Source organism: Gopherus evgoodei, chromosome 3 (assembly GCF_007399415.2).
Source record: "Gopherus evgoodei ecotype Sinaloan lineage chromosome 3, rGopEvg1_v1.p, whole genome shotgun sequence".
NCBI classification, from domain to species: Eukaryota; Metazoa; Chordata; order Testudines; family Testudinidae; genus Gopherus; species Gopherus evgoodei.
Window position 1 is genome coordinate 129,374,624 of NC_044324.1, and position 10,976 is coordinate 129,385,599.

At 44.5% G+C, this 10,976-nt stretch overlaps 1 non-coding gene across 1 annotated transcript; it reads right to left on the reverse strand.

The window, feature by feature from the left end:
* Positions 1-6,296: 6,296 nt before the first annotated feature.
* Positions 6,297-6,369, reverse strand: TRNAK-UUU. The gene has a single exon. It is a non-coding gene; the product is annotated as a tRNA-Lys (tRNA).
* Positions 6,370-10,976: the final 4,607 nt, after the last annotated feature.

Here is a 10,976-nt window from a genome sequence, read left to right on the forward strand (position 1 = left end):
GTACTTCAGCAGAGCCAAACTGCAGAGGGATGGGTGTTGAGTGCAGTGGATAGTGGGAGTCTGCAGTGCTGGACGGTGAGGAGGGAGGACTGGAGTCAGGAGGTTGATAACAGTGTGTTGGTGGTGTCTGGAGGGGGAGCATGGGAAACAGTTTTGCGACAGCAGCTGCAGGAGAGGGCGGGCGCAGAGCTGCTCGATTAGCAGAGCTAGTATCACCTGAAGCGTGTCTGATGGCACTCCATAACCTTTGAGAGCTGCTCCATGGCTTCATTCTGGCACGTCACATTCTCCTTTCAGTCCCTCTTCTCGCTGTCCGCCACTCCTTCAATTCCTGTTTCTCAGCAGCGGAGTACATCATAACCTCATGAAGAAAGTCCTCTTTAGTTCATCTTGGTCGCTCTCTAATTCTGTGCAGCCGTTCAGCCACCGATAACAAAGAGGGAGGCTGGGCTCCCAGGGTCATCTCGGTGAAGTTTAAACGCAACACTTTACAGAAGCAGTATTGTTTGCAACACAGATAACATTGATTCAGTGCTTTAAAACACAGCCAGTACTCACACATCTGTCACTAACTGACTGACCTCAGTCAAGCACACATGAGCCACAAGCCCCACAAAATGGTGAGTGGCCACAGGGGCAGGGTAAATCACTCTTCCCAGATCCTGCTGTACACTGGGCACGTGACTCTTGGGTAGAGCCAGCACTGTAGGGGGGGGCCTAATAATCATTCCTGTACCCACACTTTCCACAGGATGTGATCATTATGGAAGGTATCTCACTGCTGAAGGTGAGCAGAAAATCAAGAGACGGTCTTCTCCAAGCCTGCAGCTTCTGCCTTGACCCCTATGCAGCTCGCCTGTGTGCAGCAATGGTCATGTCCCTGCCCCCCTCCCCATGACAGCACAGTGGTGCAGGAAAGTTACCATTAATGGGGCAAGAAACAAAGCAGCTTTGCTGAAGAATCTGCTGCAGCAGATTGCCCAGTATCTCCATGAGAGTTTCCTGGAGATCTCTAAGGGAGATTCCCGTGAAGTGAGGGAGTCAATCAACTGCCTGTTCCACTGCTCAGACTAGGCATGTGGTGGGAGACAAGCCTGCTTTCTTCAATCCTCTTACCCCCAACAACTCAATTCAGTGATTCCCCAAATCAAATCCACTTACCAGGGGCCTCCTCTCCTGTTTGTACTTCGCCAAGCTCCAACAACTGTGACTGGCTAGCCTCCTCTGGGGTAAAAAAGATCTCCTGGCTGCATTCATCTCTGAACTCCAAGTCATCATCTGCCTCTGAGACCCCTCCTCCTCCACATCCTCATCCAAGATTTCCTCCTCCTGGCTCGGTCCACTCTTGACTGGCACGTGAGCCACCAAAATATTCACAGTGGTCTTCGCAGTGGAGGTGGGGTCGCCACTGATTATCGCATCCATCTCTTTGTAGAATCGGCAGCTCATGGGCGTAGCAAAGTGGTTTGCCTTGTAGTAGGCGTTCTGTAGCTTCTTCACTTTGACCCTGCACTGCAATGTGTCCCTGTCATGGCCCCTTTCTGTCATGCATTGTGAAATCCGTCCATAGGTATGATTTCTATGGCTGGAGCACAGCTGGGACTGGACAGCCTCCTCTCCCCAAATGCCGATGAGGTCCAACAGCTCAGCATTACTCCAAGCAAGGGATTGCCTGGTGCGTGGAGCAGGCATGGCCATCTGGAAAGATGCACTGAGACCACTACACATGTCACCGAGCAAACAGGAAGAAGACTTTCAAAATTCCAATGTAATTTACACAGTGGGGATAATGTTTGGTCACCTGAGGGCAGGGCAGTAGACTTCAAACTGATGACCAGAGAGGTGAGAACAGGCATTGTGGGACACCTCCCGGAGGCCAACTGCAGTGCTGTAATAGACCAGGGTGTCTACACTGGCACCACGGCGCTGTACCCCCGGCGCAGAAAGCTGTACGCCTCTCGTTGGGGTGTTATTTTTAAAGTGCTGCTATTGCACAGTTTCTATGCACTGAGTGGCTTGGCAGTGTGTACACCTCAGGAGTTACAGAGCAGAAAGCTACTTTACTGCACAGAAACTTGCCAGTGTAGACAGGGCCTAAGGGTCTGACTAGCAAAGTACTAAGACAATGGGGCTTAAGCATGCATGACGTTAGGTGCATAAGCATGAGCTTTTCTGTACTGGGGCCTAGGTCTTTATATTCAAATTATCAGGAACACTGTTGACTATAATTGAAATTTCAGCATTTCAAGTATATTATTAAAGTTAATTTTAAGTAGGTCTTTTTTAAGGCTCCTGTTAAATAAAACCACAGATCTGAACAATACAAGATCTTTTTCTGCTGGAGAAAGGAACTGTAGCAGATCAGGCAGCAATGCACAAGGGTTTCTGAATATTTTTCCTGTGAATTACTGTGCTAAACAAGTCTTTTTGTAGATAAGAAAAAAATGCAAAGCAGGCTATTTTAAACAAAATAAGTAGCACCATTTTTGAAAGGCAATTTTTTTTTTATAGAATACAAATCCATGTAAACTTTTTTGGTATTCTGAAATATTATTTATACATGGCATTTTGTATTCTTTAGAGGTGTGTCTATGCTAAACCTTTATTTAACAAAGGGACACAGTTTCTAAGAATTGAACTGTTAGACTCAGCCAGGCTACTATCTCTTGAAAAGAGAGACTTCATTGGAAGTACTTGAGAGAGATGACCAATCAGTTAGGGAAAAATGCTTCCAGTACCTAAGATATTTAAGATGTAATTTAAAGACATTAGCGGAATTAACACATTCTGAAATGCAAGGCTTGCATAACACTGTAGCCTAGCAGATTGACCACCAGTCTGGGATTGCTAAAACTTGGGTTCTCTGCTTAGCCCTGCTAGCTGACGTTGGGCAAGTCACTTCATCTCTCTAGTCCACAGTTTCCTGATTGGTCATGATATAATTATGATACTTAGCTTCTTTTATAAAGTGTTTTGAGATCGACCAACGAAAAATATCAGGTAAAAGAGAAATTATCATCTTTGCTATCAACAATGGAATCTATAATTCAATCACTGGCACAACTCCGCTGGTAATAGTGATGGTTGAGAATGTAGTGTAGACAGGGCTCAGACCTTTTTACCACTATGCCATCTAAGCCTGCTTAGAGAATAGGTAGAAAATGCCTAAGCCCTGTCTGCACTATAGCTTCCACAACTGATATCAGTAGTGGAATTGCATTGGTGGTGAATTTCTGGTCTCATTTTTGGCAAGTCTATATGAAACTTACTTTGGCCAGTATATTTTAATTGCTTTTGCACAAAGTATATTCATGTAAACATGGATTACATTTATATAATGTCTTATCTCAAAATGCTTTTTCAGAATTCATCAGTTAAATTTCACAATTGCCCTGTGAGGTAAGTAAATACCATACCCACTATACAGATGGGCGAACCGAGACACAGAAATGTTAAATGACGTCACATAAGCTTGGTGACAAACCCAGGAATAGAACCCAGCTATCCCCATATCCAGCCTGTAATCATCCACTAGACCAGGGGTCAGCAACCTTTCAGAAGCGGTGTGCCGAGTCTTCATTTATTCACTCTGATTTAAGGTTTCGCGTGCCAGTAATACATTTTCAAGTTTTTAGAAGGTCTCTTTTTATAAGTCTATAATATATAACTAAACTATTGTTATATGGAAAGTAAATAAGGTTTTTTAAAATGTTTAAGAAGCTTCATTTCAAATTAAGTTAAAATACAGAGCGCTCCAGACCGGCGGCCAGGACCCGGGCAGTGTGAGTGCCACTGAAAATCAGCTCGTGTGCCGCCTTCAGCACCCGTGCCATAGGTTGCCTACCCCTGCACTAGACCCTAACTCTAGCTTCTGTCTAAAGTTATTTCAGCAGCAGTGATGTGCAAAAATCTCAGTCTTGAAAATTTCAGCTCTGAGCTAAATATGGGGTTTCCTACACTATGTCAGAAAAGAATTATTCAGTTCTCCCCTCATTTACACAAGTGCAGCTCCGATTGACTTCAGGGTGAGCTGCATCCATGCAATTGAGAGCAGAACTGAGCTCTTATTCTCTACACACAAAGAGCCAGGGCTGCCCAGAAGATTCAGGGGGTCTGGGGCAAAGCAATTTCAGGGGCCCCTTCCAAAAAAAATGTTGTAATACTATAGAATACTATATTCTCATGGGGGCTCCTGCAAGGACCAGGGCCTGGGGCAAATTGTCCCACTTGCCCCCCGCCCGCCTCTCCCCCCCAGGCGGCCCTGCAAAGAGCACAATGTTCTAAAGCACCTAAATCCTGTTGGGAGCCTTTGAATATGGTTGTAGGTCCATAAGCCATTTAGGCACTTCTGAAATTATTCCCTATTGTCAGTATTTTTGCTGACCCTGTCCTGCATTGGTCAATCTCTCACGCATGTGTCTCTCGCACTCACACACACAGAATTACCTTCACATCAGATCATCCTTACAAAATTAAATTGTCCAGATGTTAATTTTCTTCCCTTTGCTTCTTTATTCCTTACTGTTTGTGTGCCATTAGGTAGCTTCTCGGGGGGGGGGGGGGGGGGGCTGGTGACTATACGAATTATAGTGGATAAACTATGATGTTGAAGAGATGGGCCTTCTTCTTTGACCTCACTGAGGTCACATTTGAGCCGATTCTTAGTTCTAGTTCAAGGGAGCTCTAAAGCCTGCTCCCATGAATACTGTGTCTCCTTATCCTGTGGTCCCAAAACCCTCTCATCTTCCTAGCTTTGCTAGGGACAAAGTTATGCATATTAGAATAATGGTGTTGCTTACATCTGGATGACTTGGAAATTAATATGGTCCCTCTCTTACATGTTAATTGCCAGAATGGAGTCAGTAAAACATACTGATATGAAATCTAGACATAGTGCTAACAATAAATATCCTCAAACCTTTTGGCCTCAGACATAAGATTAAATGTTCCTGTGGCTCTGGGTCTAATATCTTAACCATAGCTATAGTGATGTGATAGGATTACAGTCAGAGCAAGATGCTGCTGTATTATTTCTTTTTGGTTTTCACCACTTAGCGAGCATAGGGGGGTAAGATTCTTTAAAAAGGCCTTCACCTGCTGAATGTCTCTGTGAGCAATACCCTCAACCATCCGAACATAATATTCATATGCTCTTCTATAACAGAACATTTTTCTTTGTAGACATTTCATATGCAGTATAACCTACTGACAATTGTTTGGGCTCCCTGTAAAGAAGAAAAGATATTTTATCATCTCTATGTTCAATTATTAGTGTCACCTGTAATAAACTATTTGGTTTAATTGCAGAATTTGCCTCAGTTGTATTTAAGTCATAATAAACTCAATAAAAACTAAATTAAAAAAGTAAGAAAAACTAATGTTCAGAGAATTAACAGAACATTCAGAAACTAAGGGGACTTGTTCAATTTGCACAGCGTGATGAAGTGATTCTTTTGAGCAGACAATTAGGCTCATAAACTTGATACACTAAGGACTTAACACATAAACATGCACCACCACTAAGCCATTTGTAAAAGAACCATACACTTAACAGAATTGCAATACGGCAAGTCATTCGTTATTGAAGAAAAGTGTTTTATGACAAGTATTAGATGTTCAGCCACAGGCAGATCAGTATTTACATCAAATAATTTAGCATAATTTAAAGTTGAATTTCTACTAAATGTACCTGGTAGGTAGTACTGTTTCTAGTTAGATTAGCAGTATAGGTGTCAGGACTCCTGGGCTTGCTTCCTGACACTGTCATTTACTCACTTTGTCAGCCTCAAGCAAGTCAGTTAGGCCAAAATTTTCAAAAGTAGATTTTGCTTTTGGGTGCCAAATTGGAGACCCCTTATGCCTGACTTTTCAGTGATACTGAGCATGTACACTTCCACTTGACATCAGTCGGAGTTGGAGGCACTCTATTATTATGAAAATCAGGGCCAAGATATATCAAGTTGGGCACACACAGGCAGAGGCTGCTTGAAAATGTCCTTAACTTTTCTGTGCCTCCATTTTTGTCTGTAAAATGGCTTTAATACCTCATAAGGGTGTTATAAAGCTTAATTAGCTAACATTTGTAATGTGCGTGTATTACAGGCACTGCGGAAGTGCAATTATTATCCGTTGCTCCTCTAACTGTGAAGTATCACTCTTGCTGCTTTGCATGCTGACACTCTGTGCTCCATGATTCCCAACTATAATGTCACACACCACTTTTTGTGATAATGTGCACTGCTCTAAAGAGACACCTTTTTTAGCACCTATTGCATGCCACAGGCAGAAAAGCAGAGCACCTGACCAGGGACTTGAACCCTAGACCCTCAGATTAAAAGTCTGATGCACTACCAACTGAGCTAGCCAGGCTCTGCTAAGTAAGCCTGACACTGCTGCCCACACTCTTGGTTTGGCTAGGACAGTTCTGTGAGCTGCAACCTGCATAGCCATCTTATGTTTTGGCCTGTGCCCTAGGGCTATTGGTAGATATACCTTGCAATCTCTGTAGCCCCCTTTAGTCCAGAGAGAGAACAAGCCATTCCACTCTCTTGCCCTGCAGGGAGGCAACTAGGGGCTCAGACCCAGCAGGGCAGCTGCTAGCAGTTTTACAGGAGAGGAAACAGGAATAGATCCCCAGCCACTAACCAGATCCCTAGCACCAAGGTTCTCAACTGTCCCCTCACCTGAGCTCATCTGCGGCTGCCTATTCTCTTTTCCTCCTCTAGCAAAAGAACTAGTGACTCAAGCCATACTGTTTTCTAACTTCCCCCACCTATTTGTCTGCCACTGCTCTTTCCACCTCTGTGGAAGTAGCATACTTCTGTGGCTATGCTAAACACTCCTTTGCAATGCTGCTCTATTTGCACGCCACCAGAAGCCCTTGGGGATGCTACTGGATGTTTGTTTTTCATATTTTTTTCCTTTTCTGCCCCAAAGGTAATAATACTGTCTCACATACATCTCTGTCCAAGATCAAATGTAGAATCAGTTTAATATCTAGTGCATTCCCGTCTCCTGCTCTTGCAGAAGGATGGACTAACTGCTCCCATGTCCCACTTGTGTGTAAACTAGCAATAATGTGATATAATTTTCCCATTTACACACACCTTGGATGCATAAATATTTCAAAACTGCCCTTTCAGGGCACATGTTGATTCACACAGCACTGAGTCATTGCCTTCTCAGGGCCAGACAGTGTGATTTATTCACAGCCTTGAAAAAAAGGACAGTGCAGACTGCTCTGCCCTAGGGGGCCCACCAGGGGAGACTGTGCCTCCATGAGCCACTATTCTTCCCTGAGCTCTCAAGGGCACAAGGGGACTGTGAGCCTACTTCCCTCAGTGCACTGGGAGTGCATCAAAGTTTGATGCAGAGTGGGAGCTCAAGGGCCGAATTAAAACAGCTGGTGGGCCAGATGTGGCCTGCGGGCCATAATTTGCCCACTCCTCCTGCCCTATAGCCTCTCCACCTTCTTGGGGACAACATGTACCCTTGGGATTGAATAAAGGGAGCAGTTTCTGTGTCAGTCACCGGCCCTTGCATGGGATCACACCAAGAGGCAGCTCCTTGAATCCTGCCCTTCCTACATAGCAGCATGAGGGTCAGTCACAATCTGGTCTGGTGTTTATCTGTTAACAATTGATTTAGTAAATGGATTGATGGGTTATGTAGTTTACAGTCATTATATAAACTTGGAAGGGGGGTTAATCTCTAGATTCAATGTCATTTACTAATTAATAAATTAAATGCAGAACATGAGATATTTTTTTAAACTACAAATTTATATACTACATAGCTTGTTGTGTAAACTGCCCCTATCTCCTCTGCACTGCACACTCTGTTCAGTACATGATTGTCTAGCCCTGGTGACTGAGAACTACACTGGCAACTAGCTAGGAGATTCCAGTTAATCTGCAGATACATCGATGTACAATACAGATGAATGCACAGAAGCATACGACTTGTTTATATATATTGTATGTTGCTGGACAGCTGGATAGACTGACTGTCAATAAAACTTGCAGAGGATCGGCATTGTTCTCCTTGTAAATTGGGAAGGGGCAGTCCTACCACTCAACTCCTCCACATTCCCTCTGCCTCCCCAGGCTGGCTCCTTGGATGAGGAGGAAGGCAGATAGGGGCGGCTCTAGACATTTTGCTGCCCCAAGCACGGCAGCATGCCACGAGGGGCGCTCTGCCGGTTGCCGGGAGGGTGGCAGGCGGCTCCGGTGGACCTCCTGCAGGCATGCCTGTGTAGGGTCCGCTGGTCCCGTGGTCCGCAGGTCCTGCAGCTTTGGTGGACCTCCCACAGGCATGCATGCAGGAGGTCCACCGGAGCCGCCTGCCGCTCTCCCGACAACCGGCAGAGTGCCCCCCTCGCCATGCCGCCCCAAGCACGCGCTTGGCATGCTGGGGCCTGGAGCCGCCCCTGAAGGCAGAGGTGAAACTAAAGTGCTTTACATCAGCTTTGCTGAGATACTGCTTATGAGCATCCTGAGCACCACTCGGCTCCACATATCATGATACCAATGCCCCTACCTCTGACTTCAACCAGCCAGTGGTAGCAGGAGCCAAAAAAGAGAAATGTGATCGAAAACATGGACTTAATTGAAACTCATAAACAAACCAACTCCAATTGGGTGTTTGGACTGAAGACGCTAACAACTTTGGGGAAAGCGTGATTAGTGGCTCTAATCATCCTTGAATGCAGTGCAGATTTTAAGGCTTTATCATTGGGGTCAATGAGCAACCTTTCTATTCATGGTAACACAGATGGAATCACAAAATCCAGCTAGCAGAGTTGAATTTGAATTTTGAACTGACACAAATACAAAATTCTCATTAGGCACTTGGGGAAATGAGTGCAGATCAGGAGATCCAATCCAATTCCTGAACCTGTAATCATGTCCAAATGGATCTTACTGCCAACCATCTGCTGCTTTCCTTGATACATTTTCCAGTTGTCTCTGTGGTACATATTTCTTCCCTTCTATACCTTGCAGACCTGATTCCCTAACTCTGTACGTGAACCTCCTCACTCATGTTGCTGGCTACCTCCTCTTGCTTCCCCAGCTGTGACCTGTTAAAAGAAAGTAAGATTTTGTTTGCAATTGCTTTAAATTCTTTTCCCTGTGCTGCCCCTGCAGGCAATCATTTGCCAGTCCAGCTGCGGCAGTGTACTAAATCAGTTCTCTACCATGCACAGCATTTCCTTAACAAGCTCTGGCTGATCAGAGAGGGACACATGCACAGATATATTCTTATTCATTTCCTTACATCCTCCGGAGTTTTCTTACAGCATGATGCCTATCAAAAGAAAACATCTGTTTTGTATTTTTTTAACGTAGTCATTGTCTCTGCATGTTGGAAACACAAGTGCCACAGTGTTTGCGCTAGTGCATGAGAACCAAATAGTGACTCCAAACAGAAAGTGAAACAGATGAGAGTAACTTAGCTGTTCACATTGAATGAAATACAAAAAGCAATAAAATAAAATAAAATAAAATGAAATGGCGACTGATGGATTTTTAAACACTCTGTTTTAATGGGAGGCAGTGTGACCTACTGCAGGGGTTCTCAACCTTTTTCTGAGGCCCCCCCTTCCCCCAACAAGCTATAAAAACTCCACAGCCCAGATATGCCACAACAAGTGTTTTTCTGCACATAAAAGCCAGGGCTAGCATTAGGGGGTAGCAAGGAGGACAAACACCCAGGGTCCCACACCACAGGGGGCAATGCAAAGTTAAGTTGCTCAGGCTTTGGCTTCAGCCCTAGGTGGTGGGGCTCAGGGCCCTAGGCTGCAGTCTCATGCTGCAGGGCTTTGCTTTCTGCCCTGGGCCCTAGCAAGTCTAATGCCAGCCATGCTTGGCAAACCCCCCTGAAACTTGCTCGCAGCCCCCCAGAGGGCCCCTGCCTCCTGGTTAAGAACCACTGACCTATTGGAAGGGACCTAGCCTGGGAGGGAGGAAACCTGCATTCTATTCCCAGTTCTGCCATTGGCCTGATGGGTGACCTTGTGCAAGTTACATCACCTATCTGTGCCTCAGTTTCTCCATCTGGAAAATGGGGATAATGATACTGACCTTTTTGTAAAGCAATTTCAGATTTACAAGTTAAAAATGTTATATTAGAGCTAGGTATTATTATTGTTAATTGCCTAATATGATGATATAAGGGGTGGGATGGGAGAAATAAGTGTGATATTCAAATTCTGCTCACAATTCTTGATTTGCTGAAAAGTCTCAGAATGGCTAAAATGGCCAGCAGTACAGTTGCTAATGTTGTACAGTAACTAATGTTGGTAGTTAAATAGTCATTATGGCTACAGCTAGACTAAAATAATTTGCATCCATTTGCCAGCAGGGCTAGCAACAACGAAAAGCACTAGCAAGTTCCTGAATGGCAGACTGGGGTTCCTCCACTGAATAAATGAAGCCATGGTTACCAAATCCCAGGGTGGGCTCTTACGTACTCTCCTGCATCCATGACATGCCATATTGCTTGTTACAGACACTAGTTTCATTCATGATACATCATGCAACTTCTGTAGAGAGTGAGGAAGGGATGCTCTCAACAGCAGAGCAACACACTGTAACAACTTGCCTCATTCCCCATTCCATGTGCAAAATGAACGAGGTTGAAGTCCTGCAACCCCCCAAATATTACATCACAATCTAAAAAGATGTTATCATAATGCATACAAACAAGGGAGCAGAATTAAGGTTGTGTAGGCAGGCTTAATTCTGGCATTTCCTTACTAAATGGTATTTCCTACATTAAATAGAAAATGGGGGGAGGTGAAGGAAATACGCAAAGTTCAACTTTTTGCAAGACAGTGGTAGACTGTCCTGTACTTTATTGTGAAATATGTGCAACCAGGGAGGTAAGAGCAATTGCCCTATTCCACACACACCTTTTTATATCACCAATCGTGGAATCACTACTTCCATTCCTGTTACCTCATTGGTCCAAGAAAA